Below are 23725 nucleotides of genomic sequence, written 5' to 3'. Positions count from 1 at the left end.
GACTATTTGGATAGTTTCAAACTTTAAAAAAGTGTAATAACACAATAATTGAATGGTAGTCCATCATAGGACATCCTCTACTCAAAATATAAAAGACCATAGTTAATTGAACTACATTCCCATATTTTGCACTTCTATTACTTTTTCAAAGAAATCTTCAATGGAACCTTTTACTGCAAAATGCTTCTCCCGTAATTGCTTGTGTAACTCATATATTTTGGCATTCCTAATATGCAAGCAGTTGTCCTTTGTTTTCCAAGTTAGCACAGATTTTTCAACTCCATCTATAGTTTCCTTTTTTTAAACTTTACAGACATGTTTTTCCATGGTATCGATTTTAAGCTACAACCTCTTTTCCTTCTTTGTTATCTCTATGTAAATCTTACATCTTCATTCTGTAGGAGGCTCACCATCAATTGGGTTGGCCACTAGTTCAATGAACTAGTACTTTTCTACCCATTCTAATTGAAAATTTCTTTTGGATAGATCCTAGCAAGATTGATCTTTTTTCTATTCCAATTTTCTTTTCCCCTTTGTGCATGAACATGATTTATGGAATCACTTTTGGTTTTCTCACCCAACTAGTCATTAATTGACTCCAACTCTATAATATCAGTTTGTGACTCCCTACTCAGGGGAAGTGCCTCCAAATCATGTTCAAGTTTGTCCTCGACTGAGATATCAGGTTCACCAACTAGAACTTCTTCAATATGGTCTCCAACTTGTGATGAATCTCCTTTTTCAATAAGTACTGAAGATCTAACTTGTGAATCTTGTAGGTTGCCAACATTTCCACCACCAAAATATGTCAATATGGTTCTATGTTTTGGTAATGGTGGCCTCTCTTGGGTTTCAGGGATCCTACCAGAACCCTTGTTACCCCTCTTGTTTGACATTGCAAATCGATAGAGGCTGCAAAAAATAAATCAACTTAGTTGTTGAACAAAAGACTCAAATAGTGACTAGTCAAAGACTATGAACAATGATAGCAGAAAACTTAAACTACATAGAATAACAATAATATGATTCATTCTCATAAAAAGGGTACTACTAGTACGATACTACAGTCTATGATACTAGCCAATAAAATTTGTAAATCTATAGGCTATCTTAGCATGTGAGATGTCTAGTCACCAGTGGACACTGGATAGTAAAACTAAAAAAATAACTAGTACTAGTACTACTATCCACATAAAAAATAAATTAAAAATCACTTGCCTTTTATGAAAATCACAATCCACAAGTCAACGGGTAATCCACTCAGCACTCTGAAACTCTGGCAGTAATAAGAAATGCCAATCTCCAGACCAGAAAAGAGAAAATTGTGCAGAATAATAAAATCATATAGTCCAATCTAGGTTGCCAAATTACGTGGGATTAACAAGTGAGAATTTGAAATGTAGGCAAAAAGAAGAAAATTTGTATTTATCAATCTATAGTAGATGCAGAATATTCAACAATAGCAATTAATTGTTTCAATGCTATTTGGTTCAACCAACTGTTGGCAGGTATGAAGATAGAAATCAAGGATCCAATGGTTATATTCAGTGATAACACTAATGCTATTAATATATTAAAGAATCCTGTGATGCATACCAAAACCAAGCACATTACTATAAAATATCATTTTTAAAGAGAATTGGTGCAAGATAAAGAGGTAAGATTGGAATATGTGAATACTAAAGAACAAAATGTAGACATATTCACTAAGCCATTACCTAAGGATGCATTTTTGTATCTAAGAGGTAAGTTAGGGGTCATTCCCCTATCTAAAGCTCACTAATTGAAGTTTAGTGATGCATCAACCAGAGCATATTGAAGATCAATCAGTTGATGCAGTATTAAAAAGGGCATATTGCATATGAATTAGTATATGAAGTACACTGATATTCTCTAAATATTGTCTTTGGCATGAGATGTCAAAGAGGGAGAGTTTGCTAGTTTGTTGTCATATCTTAGAAAAAAAAATTTGTAGTTATCAAAGAGGGAGCACTTGGTATGATATCATAAAGGGGGAGTTTGCTATCAAAAGATGTTGAAGAAAAAGTTTGCAAATAGAGGGAAAAACTAAAGGAAGAGGGATTTCACACTGATAGAGGGAGTTCTCATGGATGAGAATCAGAATGAAACTAAGGATATGTTCCTTACTTTATTCTTTCTCTAAAAAGTTCATTGTATTATGACATGTTGTGTTGCCATCAATTCCAAAGAGGGAGATTGTTGAAAATGATTGATTAATTGTGTATTATCTTTGATGTTACAAAAAAATTCATATCAGTGCTAGTCAGTGTATGTCAAGCTCACTTGGGCAATGAAGACAGTTTCCTGTGTTTGTTAAGCATTCTAGAGTTTGCCAAGTTCAGAAGATAGTGTCTACTGCATTCACTTGGCGAAAAAGAAAAGTTCACTGAAGGTTGAGTGTTAACTGAGCTCACTTGGTTACCAAAGGAATTTTGTAGAAATGAAGTGTTAATTGAGTTCACTTGGTTAACATAGGAAAATCATTTTTGAGTTAGTATCTACTGAGCAAGGTCAACTAACGAGGGATTTTCATGTTTTGGCATATTGAGTTTAATAGCTTTGTTTGTTGGTCCTAGCTGACTGAGAAGATGAATATCAAGTATTTTAAGTTGTGTTCAAGCTAACTTGACAATGTGTAAGATATAAATATAAGGTCAAGTTAAGGATTGAATGTGTGGAAGAGAATAGAATATTTGAAGGTGCTTAGAGGAAGTGAATTAGAAGGATAAGCAGAATATCCTTGTTGAGTTGCAAAGATACATTCGATCAAAAAGGATCAAGCATACAAGCCAGAATTGAGATCTGTAATTAGAAATTTAGTTGCATCAAAAATTAGTTCATCTCATGGTTACTCTCTAACCATTTTAGCAATGATTTAAATCTCTTAACAGAGTTGGCTTAATAGCTATTTTTAAATCCTCTAACAACGTGGCATTTCTAGATTGAAGTGTCTAAAGACTTCTAACAAGGTCACTCCTAACAAGGTGATTAAATCCTCTAATAGGGTCACACCTAACAATGTGTTTTGTAACCTTTCATAGGGTTGGCTCCTAACAAGGCTCACTTTAAAAGAGTGAAAATCAATAACTTGTTACAATTGGTGGTTTTTCCCAAATTGGGTTTCCACTTTAAATCTTGGTGTCACTTGTGTTTGTGCTATTTCTTTCACATATATGAATCTAAGTTAAGCAAGGTTAATCACTAATAATATCTTAAGATTTACATGTTAAGCATTTTCTGAGTTACAATTTCTATTTTAGTGCTTATTGAGTTTCAGCATTTACTAGTGCAAACTAAGTGCCTGTATGTTTTCTAAGCATTAATATTTTCAGTGAAGTTTCCTATATTGACATCTAAGGGATATGGGATCTATTATTGTGGTAACCGATTCACCCCTTCCCCCTCAGTTACTCTTCTTATATTTCCAACAAATATTCCTCAATATAATACCATTTATTTTCTCTTAAAAGAAAGGTAACATTATCTAGACTAAAATTCTCTTTGGAGCTATTTATCTTGGTCAAATTTTCAATTGAAATTTTGTGGTATATTTGGATTTTCAATTGAAAATATTTGGTACTATACTCAAATTTCTTTAAATAAGAATAAGTTTCAAGGGATTAAGAATGTTTTTACTAAGTCTTTCTAATGACTCATGTTCCACAATATTGTCATCATTACCATGCAATTTCAAGATGGGAGTTTTAAAAGTTGCTAAAAATGGACTAATCAGTGAATGTTGGGGAAAACTTATAAATACAAACATGGGCATATAATAAAGCTTCCACCTAAGGGATGGCATAAAGAAAAATTTGATGGCATGGAAAAAGGGAATCATGGTCCCTCGAGATGTGGAGGTATTATAAGAAACTGGTATGGTGAAGGGATTTTTGCTTTATCTTACCCATTGGGACATCAGAAAAACCATTATGTCGAAGCCAGTGCAACTCTCCACATGGTGAAATTAGCTTTGGACAAGGGAGTTTAAAAACTATGGTTGGAGGGGGGCTCAAATAACATCATCAGATGTATTAAAGGGGCTATCCAACCATCATGGTCAATAGAAAATATCATTGAATAAATCTAGTTAACACTTGGTAAATTTGATAGCATCCACATCAGTCACAAATATTGGGAAGCAAACTCAATAGCTGATTGGTTTGCCAATAATGCAGTAAAGAAAGACACAGTGATGATTTGGAGGACTAGTGGGAATATTTTGGTAGGTGCAAAAGGCCTAATTGATTTGGAAAAAATCCAAGTAGGTATGGGGGAAATCCAAAGACAAGTATGGATATAAATGTGAATATGGGTGTAAGTAAGTGCAATAATGGTAAAAATGAATGGTATAGGTGGATGGTGTTATTAGTGTCAAATCGAGACATTTTATGGGTCAATTTTTGTATGTACCATTTTAGGGGTATTGAAAGATAGAACAGTAAAAATCAAAGTGGTTTTCATTAGAGTATTTAGAGGATTGAGAAAGGGATTCAAAGGATGGAGTTTATGAGAATAGTTAGTGCTGAGATTACAGGGATGGTGGGGGAAAGAAGTAGGAAAAAACTAGTAGGTGAGGTGGAAAAATGGAAGCAAAGAACTAAAGTGGGAGAAGTCAAAAAAAGGAGGAATTACTAAATATATAGCTAAGCTCCATGGATACGACCCTACAATTATTGATCTTATGGTAAATTCATGGAAAGATGGAAGGGTTAAAGTTGATGGGGTTTCGTATTAGGTGACTGTGGACATCATTACTCATATAACTAATATTCCAGATGAAGGACTGAAGTTTTATCGGGATAAAAAGGTGTTTGTGAATATTATGAAAGACTTTGCAAAAAATACAAAAGAAAAGAAGGAACTAGTCAAGAGCGAAACATACTACAAGATGGATTCGATAAAGAAACTATGGAGGTATATTTTAAGGCCTATTATTGAGTACATATCTTTAGACACGAGATTTGATAGGTCTAGGTCACATCATTTTATTCTACTCAAAAAAAAAAATTTATGGGATTAAGGTCTCTTTCCCTTTTTATTTATATACTTCCATGCATAATAATATTTATGTGCACAAGAAAAAGCATACTTCAAATCTAACCCTACAATAGGGTTTACTACTTTTGATTTACGAGCATTTCAAGGCTCAATCTAGAAGCAAAACCCCCACTCAGGCAGTTGCAGCACCTAAGGAGATGGGGAGTTCAAATTTCTTGTCTAACATGAATTATGTTCAAAGTATAATTTCAAAGGATGAATATGCTAACCCTTTGTCTAGAAAGAAGGCTAAGGCTTTTGAGAAGAAATCACCATCATCAACTAAAGCCCCATGTAGGAAAAGTCTCAAGGGGATTAGGTTTAAAATTGTTGGTCAAGGAGATGAGGAGTATAATGAGGAAGGGGATGATATGGATACTGATGAAGAGAATAAGGAGAAGGAGGATGTTAAGAGGGAGGAGCTGGTAGTAAAAAAACAAAGGAGCTCTAAGGAGGAGGACATGCCCCTAGAGGGGAAAATGGATCCTGGGCTGAAGATCACAACCATTCCTCTTTCCCCAATTTCCCCTCCTCAAGAACATGACAAGGAGAAGACAGAGGATGAGAGTGGAGAGGTGGTTATAAAGGATAGGCACATTGCCTGGAAAAATTTCAATGTAAGAACATAAAAAATGGAAATCTTGAGAGAAATCATGAATCCCTAGATTCTTGAAGGTAAAGAGGGAAAGCTCTAGATGGAGGAATTCATTGATCCGGCCCTGGTGGCTATTACTAATAATGCAAGGGAAATTGGCATGAATTTGATAAATAATGCTAGAAATAGTATGACTGAAAATTTTAGGTCAATTAAATGGCTCTACCATGAACTGGAGGAGGTCAAAGAAAGAGTGGGTCAATTGGAAAACCAAGAGAAGAAGTTAGAACATGGAAAGTTGACAGATCAAGGGGATGGCCTTAGATTGGTGGAAAAAAGAATTCAAAATTTGGAAAATTACAATCATAATTTGGCAAACCAAATGATTTCAATTTTGAATTCTCTTAATCAAAATATCTCTTATCTTGCTGAAAAACTAAAAGACAGGGGGTTCTTGGAGGATAATGAGGAAAAGGATAGAGCCAGAGATAGGATTGATGAGGACATGACTACGGACATTACCTTTAGCTACTTGGATCAAACAGGTCATAAGAAGTAGGAGCATATGGCTAAGAAGATCCAGAATGCCTATGAAGTGGCAGAAATGATGCAGGAGCTGGAAAGAAAGGTAGAGGAGTAACAAAGGTTTTTCATTTCTTTTTTATTTCTTGTCTTTTGGACTATCAGGTTTCTAAAGTTTTTGGTTTTTGGCTTTTTTCTTGATTGTTGATCTGGCCTTTTGGTTGGCCATAGTACTATGGTTGGGCTTTTGTTGCTTATTATTAGACTTTTATTATGTTTGGGCTTTGGCTAGGCTATTGATGCTTATTATCAGCCTTTTGATATGTATTAACATTTGGGTTTCAGGATCCCTGTAAAACTTGCTCTTCTTATCAAAAAAAAAAAAGCAACCTATTCTTATAGGGGATTTTAGAATCTATGAATAAATGGGATGAAAATAATTTTGAGCAGAAAAGGAAAACTTATGAGAGGAATAGAATATCAATGACAATGATGGCATTGCCTATGAAGAAGTTAGGTCTAATGAGAACCTTTTAGCTTGTGATGAATAAGTGGAATAGGAAGAGCCAAGTAGCACAATAATGATGACACTTCTAGTTGCTCATTTGGTACAGAGGCACCTAAAGTAAAATAAAAATGGAGGTTAAAAATCTTAATGTGAGAGATCTAAATTCATTTCAGTCATAATTTTGGTTTATGTTGGGTTTATACAAAGTTGTAATGTGAAAATGCATAAAGTGCGTAAATTTTGTCAAAGTTCCATATTGATTAAAAGAATGTAAGGAGATGTTTAATAGGTGGTTTGGAAGTTATAAATGATGCAGGAGCATCTTGGTTGTCGCATCATCCCAATAATTCTATTTGTTGCTGCTGAGTTACAACAATTGTTGAGTGCTAGTAATTTTGTAGTGTAAGCTAAGTAAAGGTTATCCTACGTCATGTTAACACTCGAGTTAGCATGTTATCCCAGCTCGCTCTATAGTGTGTGTCAAGTTTTGTAGAGTGTGTTAAGGACTCTTCATGCGTTGAGTAACTCTTCATGTGCTAAGTGACTCTTCATGTGTTGAGTTATCCTATTTATGCTAAGTGTTAGCATTTTGGACATGTTTTATGCATTGGTGCAAGCTGACTTGCAGGATTTATTTTGATCATGTCCTTTATGATAAGATCTTTCCTTGGTATGTCTCTTGACTATTGTTGGGTTGGCCTTTTGTTTTGTAATGTTCTAGAATGTTCTTTAAGTCATTTTCGCAAGTATAAAAGGGTGTTTTGGCTTAGAGTTTGACCAATTTTTGGGAGAATTTTCCCTAGTCTGTAGATAGAGTATTGAATGTGAGGTAGTTTATAGTAGGATTTTCATGGAGTTGTGAGTGTGTGGATAGATCGCCGAATGTGAGGCAGTTTATACTTGGATCTTGGATGAAGATTTTGGAGAAGTGATTTGGGAGTAGAAAATTTGGGAATAGCTGAAGGGAGAATTTTGTTGAATCTGTGGACAAAGCATTGAATGTGAGGCAATTTATAGCAAGATTGTGATGAAGTTGTGAGTGTGTGGATGGAGCACCAAATTTGAGGTAGTTTACACTTGGATCTTGGATAAATTTTGGAGAAGAGCTAGTGGTTGTGATTTAGAAACAAGGGGGTTGCTTGTTGGCTTGCAAGCACAAGTTGAGATCTTGGAGGTTTCTACCAGATTACTATTATGTTATAGATATGGGCTAGCTGGGATTAGTGTTGTGAGTTGTATCTTGAAGGATCTTGTAGAACCATTATTGTAATTGCTATTGTATTTGGTCATAACTCAGAAGGCCTTACAGCTAGAAATATTGCATGTAAATAGTTATTTTATAAATAAAGAGTTGTGATTTGGTATCAAAACTTGCATTATTTCTTCTTCTTGTTGTGTTTTCATTGTGTGGTTATTTTTTGGGGGCTAGGACATCTCCTTTGAGGGACTCTCTGGCCTTGCACTGCATCAAGTGGTATCAAAGTGAAGGTTGTTCCTGAGCGTGTAGACAAATTCTTGAAGTTGTGACAATGAGCACCAAGACCTGGGTTGCAGAAGTAGATCTGAGAAGATCTTGATCAGGTGGTGGAAATTCTTTTTGGAGTCCTAGATCTCTTGGTTGTGAGGTGGTAGATCATGGTTCTGACTTGAAATTACAAAGGACTTGTAGATGGATCGATGGATGCAAAGATAGAAGGTTTATCTTATTGAGGCATGATCGTAGAGATTTTATGGATTGTAGATTCATGGTCCTAGACATGCGATATGGTTTTTTATTGTTCATGAGGTGATAGGTTGTGATCTGACTTGCAAACAATTCTATTTTATCATAAGGAGCATGGGAAGGGTTTATTGTATAGGGTTTACAAAGATCTTGGGAGACAACTCTGAGAGGATTGTACTCTAGGATGATTGCAAATCTCCATGATATGGTGGAGAGGAGGTTCTCTGAGATGTCTACTCAGTTCAAAGCTAGTTAGGTTGATTGAGCTAAGGAGGAGGTTGCTTAGTTTGAAACTATTTCAGATGATCAAGATAAGGACAAGATAAAGAAGGCATTCCATAGATGTTTGTGGAGTTGGAGTCTACTAATACAAAAGAGAGATGTTTGGCCGATTAAGAGACTTTTTTGAGAGAGAAGACGGCATGGCAAGGTTGAGGTGGAAGAGGTTGGTTTTGTTGATCAATTTGTGGTGTCTAATACAAAACTTGTAGAGCAACTTGAGGCTATTGCTAAGGATATTTCTAACCTTGTTGATGCTAGGACAAAGGTTGGTTTTCATGATCAATTAGCTGAGTCTAACATGGAAATTACAGAGCACTTGGTTGTGGATGATCTAGTTGCTGTTGGTGGTGGCTTGTATGTTTCAGAGCACTTGGTCATGGATGATATGGCTACTATTGGTGGTGACTTATGTGTTTCAAAACATCTTGTTTAGAGCAATGAGAGTGTTGATGTTGTCAGCTTGGCATGTGTTGATGGTGATCTATATATTGTTGTTGATGTAGAGTTTGTTGCTGCTAGTGTGGATTTAGTAGTTATTGATGTGGATGAGGGTTTGTTGATGAAGCATTATGTCTAGTTTGTTCTTGGGAGTGAGCATGTTGATTGGATGGTTGAAATTTTGGTGTTTGACAGAATTATGTAGATGTGGATGATGTGCAGATTGGTTTTCTTGTCCCTATTATAGTGGAAACCTTTGGTGAAGATGAAGATTCTTGAGGATCTTTCTTTGGGCATGAAAGTTTGGGACACACTTTTCTATTTATCTAGGGAGTTTGATATAGGACCATCCTAGCCATTGCATTATCCCCCTAATTTTGTTGGTTTCTACCAAGTTACAATAATTGTCGAGTGCCAATAATTTTGTAGTGTAAGCCAAGTTGAGGTTATCCCACATCATTTTAACACTTGGGCTAATTTGTTATCCCATCTCACTCTACAGTGTGTGCCAAGTTCTATAGAGTGTGTCAAGTGACTCTTTATGTGTCGAGTAACTCTTCATGTGTCGAGTGACTCTTCATGTGCTGAGCATTAGCATTTTGGACGTATTTTCTACATTTTTGGTGTGAGCCAACTTGCGGGATTTATTTTGATCATGTTGTTTATGATAAGATCTTTCCTTGGGATGTGTCCTAACCGTTGTTGGGTCAACCTTTTGTTTTGTAATGTTCTAGAATGTTCTTTAAGCCATTTTGGTAAGTATAAAATGATGTTTTGGCTTTCAGTTTGAGCAAGTTTTGGGATAATTTTCCTAAGTCTATAGATAGAGCACCGAATGTGAGGCAGTTTATAGTAGGATTGTGATGGAGTTGTGAGTGTGTAGATAGAGCGGCGAATGTGAGGCAGTTTACACTTGGATCTCAAATAAAGTTTTTGGAGAAGTGATTTGGGAGCAAAAAAATTAGGAGTAGCTGAAGGGAGCATTTTACTAATTCTATGGACAAAGTGTTGAATATGAGGCAGTTTATAGTAGGATTGTGATGAAGTTGTGAGTGTGTTGATAGAGCATCGAATGTGAGGTAGTTTACACTTGGATCTTGGATAAAGTTTGGAGAAGAGCTAGTGGTTGTGATTTAGAAATTAGGAAGTTGCTTCATGGCTTATGAGCACAAGTTGAGATCTTGGAGGTTTCTACCAGATTGTTGTTGTGTTACAGATTTGGGCTAGCTAGGATTAGTGTTGTGAGTTGGATCTTGAGGGATCTTGTAGAATTGTTATTGTAATTGTTGTTGTATTTGTCCATAACCTGAAAGGAATTACAGCCAAGCATATTTCATGTAAACTATTATTTTATAAATAAAGAGTTATGATTTGGTATCAGATCTTGCATTATTGCTTCTTGTTATTGTGTTTCTGCTATGTGGTTATTTGTTGGGGGCTAGGACATCTCCTTTGGGGATTCTTCAGCCTTGTGTTGTGTTAATAACCAACCAAAAAACTAATAAAAATAGATGTATGGTCAATAAAAAGCATTAATGAAAGGAAGAGATACATTTTGAAACAAATTTGGTAAAATTTTGAGTTGTTATTTTGATTGGTTTTTTAGTTTTAGTGTTGGTTCTATTAAGTTTAAACCTCAAACAGAAATAACAATTACATGCAAATATAAACAATATCAAAAACTAATAGATCACACAAAAAAGAACACAAGACACCAAGATTTAACATGGTTCACCTAAACCCTAGGCTATGTCCACCAAATAGCAAGCCCAATATTATTGTAATCCAATGATTACAACTTGATTACAATTCCTAATCACTTACAACTCAATACCACTATAAGAACCAATTTTTGCATCACCTTATTGAACAATCCCTAACCCTAGCCCTTTTCTACAAGCATTTTTCCCACTTTAGGGTTAAAATTAATTACAACATGTCAGCCATAAATTGGTGAATATAAGCAATAAACAATCGACAAATATTAGCCATTGGTGAATAGTAGCCCAAAAAAAAATTAGAACCCCAAATAATTTATAAAGTATGTACATACTTCCCTAATCAGTCACCATTAACTAACAATCTCCCACTTGGGGACTGGTCAAACTCCACACGAGACAACAATCTCCCACTTAGAGACTGATCCTGTAGCAATATCGTTGCCACATGGGGCTCCCACTAGATCAAGCCACCCTAGACTATGTTGTTCTTGTATTCGTACTCAATTTAGAAGACCAATTGAAGCTAAAGAGGAATTCAGCTTCTCCCTTGTCATTACCTTTGTAAACATATCTATTGGATTTTCATCTATATGTATATTGTCTAGCTTTAATTGTCCATCATCCAAAATTGACCTAATGAAATGGTACCGCAACTGAATGTGTTTTGTCTTTGAATGCAGAGCCAAATTCTTTGCAAGATGAATGACACTCTAGCTATCTATAAAAAAAGAATTATCAATCTAAGGGTGTCCCAATTCTTCCAAGAAGAGCTAAATCTATATCATCTCCTTGGTTGCCTCTATAGTACCAACATACTCTGCCTTTGTAGTGGATAAAGTATTAATGTTATGTAACCTAGAAACCTAGCTCACGACTGCCCCACCAATTGTAAATACATAACCTATAGTACTTTGCTTGGTATCAATATCCCCTACCAAATCTAAGTCAACATAGCCTTGTAAGTTAGTAATAGAGCCCCCAAAGTCTAAACACTTACTAGATGTTCCTCTCAAATATCTAAAAATTTATTTGACTGCATTCGAATGCTCAATTCCTTGATGACTCATATACCTGCTAACAACTCCCACTGTATGTGAAATATCTAGCCTTGTACATACCATAGCATTCATCAAGCTTTCTACAACTGAAGCATAGGGTACCTTGGACATCTTATCCTCCTCTTCTTATGTCTTGGGACACATCTCCTCAGTCAACTTCAAATGACTAGGTAAAGGTGTGTTGACAGCTTTAGCATTCTCCATAGAGAAACATTGCAACACCTTTTCAACATAATCAGCCTAAGATAGCATCAATTTCTTGTTCTTCATATCTCTAAAAATCTTCATACCAAGGATTTGTTTTTCTGCCCCCAAATCCTTAATAGAAAATGCATGTGCTAATTGGCGTTTCAACCCCTTAATGTGATCCATGTTAGACCTAGCTACAAGCATATCATCAACATATAAACATAAAATAATGTAGCTATCATCAATCAACCTCTTAAATTAAACACAATGATCTAAATGACACCTACTATATCCATGTTCATGCATAAAATTATCAAATTTTAGATACCATTGCCGAGGTGCTTGCTTCAAGCCATATAAACTTTTCTTCAATCTGCACACTAAGTTCTCCTTACCTTTGACCTCAAAACTCTGTGGCTAAGCCATATAAATCTCTTCATCCAAATCACCATGAAGAAAGGCTATTTTAACATCAAGTTTCTCTAAATGCAAAGATTTAGTAGCCATAGTACTTAAAACAGTATGGATAGAAGTCATTTTAAAAACAAGAGAGAATATCTCATCAAAATCAATACCTTTTTTCTATGCAAATCCTTTTACCACTAACCTAGCTTTGAATATTTGCTTACCTCCATCCTCTTCTTTTAACCTAGAAACCCATTTATTCTAAAAATCCCTTTTACCTGCAGGCAATTTGCATAAATTGCAAGTCTTATTTTTTAGTAAAGAGTCTATTTCATCTTTCATTGCAAACTCCCACTGAATCTTAGTATCCACCTACAGAGCTTCATCATAACATTCAAGTTCATCAACATCTGTTAGGAAAATAGAATACAAGGAAGGAGAAAATATTTCTAAAGGTCTACTTAACCTTGTTGACCCTCTAACATTCATGGGTTTGTGTGGTACTTGTTTTTTTAGTTGTTGCACATCATGAGAAATTGTTGGAACATCAACTTTTGGAGTATCATCCAACACTACATAATCATTTTCTTTTTTCTCATGTTGTTGCAACAAATCTTTGTATAACATGTTCTCATTAAATATGACATCTCTGCTTCTTACAACTTTTTAGTTTTCAAAATTTCAAACCTATAACCAAATTCATTAATTCCATATCTAACAAATACACATTTCTTTGACTTAGCTTCTAGCTTGGTTCTATTTTCAGAATCTATATGAGCAAAAGCTTCACAACCAAAAGTCTTGAGAAAAGAATAACTCACCTTCTTACTAGTCCATGATTCCTCTAGAATACCACAACAAAAAGGAGTAGAGGGACCTCTATTAATCAAATATATAGCAATATTGATAGCCTCTACCCACATGTGTAAGGGCAACTCACCATGCAACCTCATGCTCCTTGCACGCTCCATTATAGTCATGTTCATGCGTTTAGCCACTCCATTTTCCTGTGGAGTCCTTGGAATAGTTTTCTTTCTACAAATACCATTAGTGGAGCAATAATCTTCAAATTCATGACTGCAATACTCACCACCATTATCAGATTTGAGATATTTTAATTTCTTACCAATCTCATTTTCAACCAAGCATTTTCATTTCTTAAAAGTTTGAAATACATCAATTTTTTGTCTAAGGAAATAAACCCAAACTTTTCTAGTTGCATCATCAATAAATGTAACATAATAATGAAAGCCACTAAGGGAAGATACCTAGCCGGTCCCCATACATCTATATGCACAAGCTCTAGTTTCTCCCTTTTACTTTCCTTCCCAGTGTTCACAAAACTCACTCTCTTTTGTTTTCCATGCACACAACTTTCACAAAAATCCTTATTAACACATTTTAGATCTAGAAAAACTTTATTTAAATGAAGTACTTTCATACCTTTCTCATTCATGTGCCCAAGTTTGTTGTGCCATAGTGTTGTATCAGAATCTACAATAGTTATTTGTTCTCCCTACTTAACTGCAACAACTATTCTTGAACATTCATTTTTCTTTGAAACAATTAAAATAGAAGGAACAATATGACCTATACAAAGATATAAGGTGCCTACTTTCACACCTTTTTCTACTAAAGGGGAACCTTTGAAACCTTCCAATTTTTATCATTAAAAGTAACTACACAACCCTCATCATTGAGTTGCCCTACTAAAATTAAATTCCTACTCAGTATTGGAACATGTCTTACCTCATGTAGTAGAAAATGACTCCCATTCTACAACTTAATCTTAACTTTTTCCTTTCCAACAATCTGACAGAGTTCATTATCCCCAAAATAAACAAGCCCAAAATCCCCTTGGACATAATCAATGAAATGACCTCTATGAGGTATAGCATGAAATGAAGCACCATAATCTAAAACCCATGAATCATCAACACTTTCTAAATACAAAAGCAAAGCATCCTCTTCAAATTTGTTACTTACCATATTTTTCTCCTTGTCTCCATCTAGTTTATCTCCTTCGTTTTCCTTTTAATTCCAACAATCTTTCTTTTTATGCCCTGGTTTCCCACAGTACCAGCAGTTGTTCAGTCCTCTCGATTGAGACCTCCTTCCCTTTGGCTTTCCTCTTGATTTCTCACAATTTTTGAAATTATTTCCTCTCTCAGTCATTCTACCTCAACTTTGTGCATTCAAAGCACCTCCAGATGTAAATCCACCTAAGGATTTCCTATAAGTTTCCTCACTCAAAATAACACTGATCACATCATCATATTTTAGGGTACTAGATCCAGGAATAGAATTACTCATAGCCATTACCAAGTCATTCCAACTTTCAAGCAAAGAACAAAAAATTGAGAGAGCCCTCATTTCTTCATCAAAATTGATACCCACAAAAGATAATTGACTAGTAATAGTATTAAACTCATTTAAATGATCTACAATAGATTTGCCTTCTGCCATTTTCATATTAAATAAATGCTTCATGAGAAATACCTTGTTTGAAGCGGCTTTTCATACAGTTTCACTAGGGTTTGCATCAACTCTTTTGTCATCTTCACTTTTGTAATATTAAATGCCACTGATGGTGCCAGGCATAATCGAATGCTTCCAAGTGTCTTTCTATCCAAAAGATCCTAGTCATCATTTGACATAGATCCTTGATTCTTGGTTTTTCCTTCCAATAGCTTCCATAAATCCTTCTAATAAAGATAATCTTCCATTTGCATCTTCCATAACTGAAAGTTCTGCCCATTAAACCTATCAAACCTCAGCTTACCCTCATCTGCCATTGCTCCAACTCAACCATGAGACTCCCACTCAACTGTGAGACTTTCCTACAAAGGATAACTAAAAAACAACCTCAATCTGATACCACTTTTTAGGTTTAAACCTTACACAAAAATAACAATTAAATGCAAATATAAACAATGTCAAAAAATAATAGATCACATAGAAAATAACACAAGACACTAAGATTTAACATGGTTCACCCAAACCCTAGGCTACGTCCAGCAAATAGCAAGTCCAATATTATTATGATCCAGTGATTACAACCTAATTACAATCTGTAATCCCTTACAGCTCAATACTGCCACAAGAACCAATGTTCACATCACCTTATTGAACAATCCCTAACCCTAAGCCCTTTTATACAAGTATTTCTCTCGCTTTAGGATTAAAATTAGTTACAACATGTTAGCCATAAATTGGTGAATATAAGCAATAACCAATTGGTGAATATTAGCCATTAGCGAATAGTAGTCACAAAAAAACAATCCCAAAAAATTTATGAAGCATGTACAATACTTTCCTGATCAGTCACCACAAACTAATAGGTTCTAGGTCTTGTATCGCCATGTACAACCTAGAAACCATGTAAAATTTGTATATGTGGATATAGTAGTTAGTAACCTTTCTTTTTGTTTTGGTTGGATTTAATTCACGTAGAAATGAAGAAGTTATGCAAGTTTTGGCAAAGGTTGTAAATTGCATATTTGAAGATGCCCTAATATAGTCATATTGAAACATTTGCTAAAGACACATTTGAATGAATCAGGAACTCTACTTATATTAATTATAAATAGATGTGAACTAGACTTTATTTTCAATTGGTTTGAGTCATTTTCATTTAGATTTGTGTAAGTTATGTTCATTTTAATAAAGAATGGTTTTTATGGATCTCCATTGAAGTTACAAGACACAATTGGTGCTTGTAGAAAATTTCAATGCATTGTAGGAATTAATATCTTATAGATTCAAAAACTAGACACATATAAGGTTGAGTGTAAATTGGTTTTTTTTTAATTTGGATTCATTTTGAGAAAGTTATGAGATTCCCTAGGCAAGGTTACTATTTTTACTTCTGATTTATGATAGAGAAAATGGGTCTATGTGCATAGACTATAACATGTAATGGATTTATTATTTTTGGCTCAAATTTGGATTTTTTTTAGTATTATTAATTTTGAAAACTTTAATAAAAAATCTTGTCAAGAAAATTTCATGATTAAAAGTTATAAATAATGTAATCAGACATAGAAATCTGATTTATGAATGAAAATGTTATCTTCGTTGCCTAAATGTTAGGTTCTCTGTTGAAATATTTGAGATGTTCTTGGTTCCTTGAGGGTGTACCAGCCTATTCTGAGTCCCTTGAGTTGAACTAAGATTCCTTGAAGGTAAATACAGAGGGCTTTGTATCATATTGGTATTAGAGCTTGAAGATCTTAAGTGTGTGGGTAGAGCACCAAAGGAGGCAATCCACATCACGACCTTGAAGATTTGATTTTGATTTTTTGATGAGTTTTTAGTTACAGATGCTCATCCATCATGTTGCAAAAGGAATGTGTTGTATTTTTGTGTTGAAAAATATGAAAGTTTTTTCAAGGGCCATGGGAAGGTCTAGTGGATGCCAAGAGACTAGGGAGAGAGGAAAAGAGGACTCCTAGGTGAGGCACATGGAGAGTTGGTTTTGGTGAGTTTGAAGTAGCATGGTAAAGGAGGATCTCTGACTAATAACGCACCATGGATTTGAAACCATTAATGCTCCACTAACAAGAGTATTTGAGAATCTAATTTTGAGGAAAATCCTATGTCCTTAAAGGCAAAGATGATGGTAATAAAGGAATGAAGAGGCAAAGGTAAAGAAGAGTATTTTTGGTCTAACCTTTTTTCTTGTAGGTTATTGATTCCATGTTTCCAAGGGACTTGCAAACTTTTCAAGGTTGTGAATATGGTGAAAAAGCACCTAAAGTAAAATAAAAATGGAGGTTAAAAATCTTAATGTGAGATCTAAATTCATTTTAGTCATAATTTTGGTTTATGTTGGGTTTATACAAAATTTGTAATGTGAAAATGCATAAAGTGCATAAATGTTGTCAAAGTTGCATAATGATTAAAAGAATGTAAGGAGATGTTTAAAATGTGGATTGGAAGTTATAACCAACCAAAAAAACTATAAAAATGGATGTATGGTCGAACCAAAGTATTAATGAAATGAAGAAATACATTTTGAAACAAATTTGGTAAAATTATGAGTTGTTATTTTGATTTGTTTTTTATTTTTAGTGTTGGTTCCAAGTCTTGTACGACCATGTATAGCCTAGAAACCATGTAAAATTTCTATATGTGGATAGAGTAGTTAATAACCTATCTTTTTCCTTTGGTTTGGATTTATTTCATGTAGAAATGAAGAAGTTATGCAAGTTTTGGCAAAGGTTGTAAATTGCAGATTTCAGGATGCCCTAATACAGTTAAATTGAAACATTTTCTAAAGACACATTTGAATGAATTAGGAACTCTACTTATATTAAATGGAAACATATGTGAACTAGGTTTTTTTTCTAATTGGTTTGAGTCATTTTGTAGTGCCTCTCATGTTTGCAATTTGTACCTTGTCTATTTTGATTCGAGAGATACTGGATACTCTTATTTTGTACCTTATGATGACCCGAGGGTCAGATGTCATACTCTGATTCAGTTCCATAGATGCTATATTGCTATGTTATTCAGTTTACCATATTTTCATGTTGATGCTACTTTGAGATGATAGTAGATCTATGATGATATCTGGTTATATGATGTATTGGACATGTTGTTGATTATATTATGAGATGAATTCTATGCTATGGTTATTTACTTCATTTATGTTCTTTACACTTTTGCGAACATGAGTGATGTAAATGGATTAAATAGGTATTTTAATACATGTTTCTTTGGCTATGATATTATATGCAATTGCACTTGATCGTGTGTTTTAGTGTGCAGGAATTATATCCCTGGCAGTGGCATATAGAGTTAGTGATTCAGCTATTCATATTTTTTGACAAGTTTTCTAATTGTCATGATCAAATTCGAATGAGTAGATGAGCCTTCTTTCATCTAGCAAATATTCTTAGGCAAAAAGGAAGCATCACAAATACCATGCACTTAACTCTAGAAGAACAACTGGTGATGTTTCTCCATACTCTTGGCCATAATCTGTGGAATCGTAAGGTTGCTCACAACTTTGGTCACTCAGGAGAGACAATCAGCCGATATTTCCACAAGGTTTTGACGGTAGTGTTGGCACTCCATGAGAGTTATCTTTTGCCACCTAGTCCACACACTCCTCCAAAAATTAGTGGGAAAGACCGTTTTGATCTGTAATTCAAGGTACATACCCTATTGGTACACTTTTTTCCTTGACTCTAAAATCTATTATTGCATGTCCTTTTGATTATAAGTTTTCCTAATGTAGGCTTGTGTGGGAGCAATCGATGGAACTCATATTCCAGTCACTGTTGATGTTTACCTATGTCGTCCCTGTATGGTCGAAGTATCCTTATTTTAATTTTTTAATTAAAACCTTTTGGTGTTTAGTAAATCCAAACTCATCTGCATTTTGTAACTAGACCAGTAAGCGTGTCTGTGCTTTTAGAAGTTCGCTTTTGCCACGAAAGTGTTTAGTGATTTTCTCTGATTTTGGGTTTTAAGTCTTCTCAGATTTAATTTTTGGTAGCTTTTCCTTAGGTGAATTTCCATTATGGATAATAACCTATTTTCATTTGGGTCAATTCAGATTTTAGCTACTCCAACTAGCTATTTTTTAGAATTGACTATTCACTCAAAAAGTGAATAAGTATTGAAAAAGTGAATTCATTATTCACTTCTCACATTTTGGAAATTAAATTTGGAGAGCAAATTTGAAAATCCTCTTCTGAAGGATTATTGTTTTGTTCATTGTGAGAGCTGTGAACATGGGATCTTCGTGAGGTTGGTCTCGTTTGATTCAGCTTGAGGAGTTTTTGCTTTGCCATCAATTTCAGCAGTTTCGACAAAGTATTTATTTTATTCTACAGGTTTTAATTTCAGCCCCTTTTGCTGTCAGGTAGGGCCTTCCTGTTTTAATTTTTTTGCTCTATTTTTGCTTTCATTTCTTGTAGCAATATGTTAGGTGGTTGTGAACTAGTGTTCCCCTCTATTTCTGTGTGCTAGTTCTGCTTGGTTGGTCAGGTATGAACATTTTTCTTGTTTTTGAAATGGGGTTTTGAGATTTTGAGCCATTATGCAGGCTATTTTTGCATACGATGTCCGATTTCATTTTTTTTGAATTTTTGGGGTTTTTGAACCCAAAGGTCAAATGGGTTTTAATTTTGAAATTTTTCCAAAATTTGGGGTTTTTACCTCGTTTTATGTGCCACCCTATTTTCTCGGCACATTATGGTTCGTGGACCTAGATGATCTGTTTAGATACTAGTCAGAACACTTTTGCATCTTTTTTTGCATTGGGATGTGTGTAGCATCCGTCATCCCAAATTATGCTTTCAGTCGATTGACTTTTGTTTGCATTCTCATCCTATCCTTGTGTATGATCTCTGTGATGGTGGTGTGCCACACACATGTACATCGGTCGGGTGACCTACAGGGCTCAATCTTCAATGGTACTTTCAAAAGTTATGATCATTGGGGTTGAGTCGGGAGTTTGCATGCCTACGAGCACTCATCGTTGGATGAGCATGAGTAGGGTAGGGTAACATATAGAGGGGCTTCTATCTTGCAACTTGCTGACTATTTCCCAATTGGTAGAGGAAGTTTTATATACATGATAATTAAATTAAAACATTGGGTGGTAATAAATACAAGATAATAAAATGTGTGGGCTGTGCGCCTTTCATCGTGAAGAGTAGCTACTCTAGGTTGTGTGCCTTTTGTTGAGAAGAGTAGCTGCCTATACTAGCTTGGGCTTGTTGATGCCAAGTGACTCTCCATGATGTCAGTCCCTATGTAGTAGCCCATTGAGATGTCTGACCAAGACCTATAGTTTATGCATTGTCTTTATCTTGGATTTAGTCATCATACTGCTTGGCGTGTGTGTTAGCCATGGTTGTTGTTTTGTGTGTGTGTGGTTGGATCATTATCTCCATCAGCACGGTGGGTGTGGACCTATGGGTGCCACATGGTTGGGAGGCGTAGCTACCTTCACCACTACTAGGGATTGATGTACAGAGACAGTCTATTATTCTAGTGTGATCATTGCTAGATGTGTCACTTGGTACTTTGATTTACGGAGTATGCTTTCTAGTGATTTATGCTTTCATTGGGATGTTGTTTCCATGCTTACATGATGTTGGTTTTACGCATTCCTTATTATGATGTTTAGCATATAGTAGATGATGTTATCTGATTACAGGGTTATCTTATGCTTTCTACTAGCATGTTAGATTTCATTTACTTATATTGTAGCATGTTTAGTAGTGATGTCCCTATCACGACAACACCGATGATCTGATCGGTGGCTTGGGATGTTACACGCGGGGGATGGCTAGGGCCCACGATGGTCTTATGATGCCATTGATGGTTGGGAGGAATTGCATACTTATTTGGTTATTATGTTCATTGTGATGTTATTTTAGTTGTTGTGATGTTTCCTATCTGTATTGTTTCCTTTACTGTTTGTTAGATGGTTAGATTCCTTTTTTTTGTATTTCAATTACTCAATTATGGTTTGAGTGTTCTAGCCTCGAAGTGTGGATCTAGTACTCCCTAGTGTGGAGGTTCTTTGGTCTGTTTTTCCTTTTTTTTTAGTTCTGGCAGTGTCTTTGTTTTCTATGAGCGACATTTGTTCAGCAATGTGCAACATTTAAAAAGTATCGTACACCCATACAAACTGTATCGTACAATACTGTAAAGTATCACACGCCTTCTTAAGAAATGTCATGCGACACTGGAAGAGTATCCCACGCCCTTTTGAGAAGTGTCACACGACACTTTTTAGTATCGCACGCCTCTTAGAAAAATGTCATATGACACTATTAAAGTGTCGCACGCCTTAATGAAAAGTATCGCCCAGTCCCTGAAAGTGTCGCACTCCTTCTTGAGAAATGTTGCGCAACACTTTTCTGTGTTGCATTAAAGTATCGCACAATTTTTGTAAAAACTTGCATGGGCCAACAGCCAGCACTTTTCAAGTTGATCCAAACTTTTTGAGAGTTGATCTGGATACCCTTTTGGACATTCTTTGACCCTATGTTGTTGCATTTTGATTTCAAATGGTTCCTCTTGAAATCCAATTTTCAGGTTTCTGTTATAGTTCTTCGAGGTTTAAAATATATCGTTTAAGTATAAGTTAATTTAATTTCTTATACTTAAGATATATTTTAATATATGCAATGATTCATTTGAGATGGGTTTCAGACCTCTACGGGCTAAGATATAGATTCTAAGAAATTTCAGGGCTTCAGAATTCAGACTTAGCCAATTTTCAAGAGTCTGGTTTAATCTTTTAGCTTGGTCGATCTCTTAAGTTTTCTTGTTTGTGTTTTGGTTAGTGGTGACGTTTGGAGATCCATTGGGCGTCAGGATGGTTGTTAAGTCTTCCGTTGTGATCTGTATGATTCGTGTATGTTGTTGTCATGTGCACTTACACTTGTTTTATAAATAAATAAAAAATTATTCTAGCTTGTTTTCATCCTTGTTTCCAAGGATCTCTAGGTGGGGCATTACACATTTTCATTTAGATTTGTGTAAGTTATGTTTATTTTAATGAAGATTGGTTTTTATGGATCTGTATTGAAGTTATAAGACACAATTGGTGCTTGTAGAATTATTTATGAACTGCAAGAATTAATGGATTATAGATTCAAAAACAAGACTCATATAAGGTAAATACAAAGGGCTTTTCATCATCATCTCAGTGATGTTTTGTAGACTATAGTTTTGTAGCCATATTTTGTACTTAGTCAATTATTTATAGGTTGTGTACAACTCATTTTTACATATAATTATGTCACGTCATGTGCACATGAATATTAATATCATAGTAACAACAGTAATCAAGTCTTGCATGGCCACTTGATTGGCTAATTTTTTTGTTATATAGTTTTTTGAGATCTTTGAGAGTAGCTAGATACTATCCTAACTCTTCATACTCCAATTTGTAATCAATCTATCTTTAAATAAAAATAGCTAGGAACAAGATTTATTTTTTATCTAAGATGTAGCTTGGAACTCTATAATCATACTTGTTAAAGTATACTTATTTTTTCTAAATAATATTTGTATGACTGACTTTAAATATTTTTCATCATATAAATTGTTTGAAGTTTAAGCAATTAGAAAACACATCACAAATCATGTGAATATGTGTGTGAGATATATAAAACTTCTTTTGAGACATATTAATACATTGTATATGCATTAAAGACATAGATGGAGGATAAACTATAAAAATGATTTGAGTTTTTTCAAGTTTATTAAAAAATATTTTTGCTAAAAAGATTTATTTTCCAAATGATACCAAGTTTTTGTTATAAATTTTTAGAATAACTGGGGGGGTGAATTAGTTACTCAAGGTCCTTAAGTACCGTTTGAACAATTAAACAATAAAACTCTTAATGTTCTGCTTATCCTACTTTTGCTCAGTCTCTACTGTAAACAAAATTTACTATTCCAAATATGTCATTCTTTGTTGAATATAAAATGTAAAACATATAAAGCATTCAACACAATTTTGACACTAGGATTTTTATGTGGAAACCCAATTTGGGACAAACCACTAGCAACATGTCACCAATTATTCACTCTTTTGAAGTGAGCTCTATTAGGAGCCAACCCTGTTAAAGGTTACAATACACACTGTTATAGGTGACATGGTTAGAGGATTTAATCACCTTATTAGGAGTAGCCTTGTCAGAGGACTTTGATCATTCCATTTAGAATGTCACCTTGTGAAAGGATTTACACGAACTGTTAGGTCAACCTTTGTTAAAAAGATTTCAATACAAACTGTATACAATGCTTAGAAAGAAAATAGTAGGATTTTGATCTGTGTGATTACAACTCACTTTGCAAGTTTAGATCTCTTTTTGGTTTAGGTGTTGATTCATTGATAAGCTCTCCACTATCATTTCTATTCTTGATTCACTCGGCAACCCTTCAAGAAATCAATCTTCCCCCTTCAACAACACTTAAGCCTTATTGCTTGGATTTCACTTGTCACTATCAGCAACATCTCTACAATCTTTCTCCTTTATCTTTGCATTCAACCACACACTTGTACATTTCCAATTCAACTCTATCTGTATGTTCCCTCACATATACTTGCACTCCTCAATAATTTGTTTGGCTTTGTACCTCTTTAAATTTGTAATCTCTTCTTTCATACCTTTTAGTAATTGCTTGATTGGCATAATGTCTTAACAGTTCACTACAGCTGCCACATACTTGGCTTCAGCTATTGAT

The sequence above is a fragment of the Cupressus sempervirens genome, chromosome 5 (assembly GCF_028749045.1).
Source record: "Cupressus sempervirens isolate cs-2001-9-10 chromosome 5, ASM2874904v1, whole genome shotgun sequence".
NCBI classification, from domain to species: domain Eukaryota; kingdom Viridiplantae; phylum Streptophyta; class Pinopsida; order Cupressales; family Cupressaceae; genus Cupressus; species Cupressus sempervirens.
Note: the sequence above shows the minus strand (reverse complement) of the source record.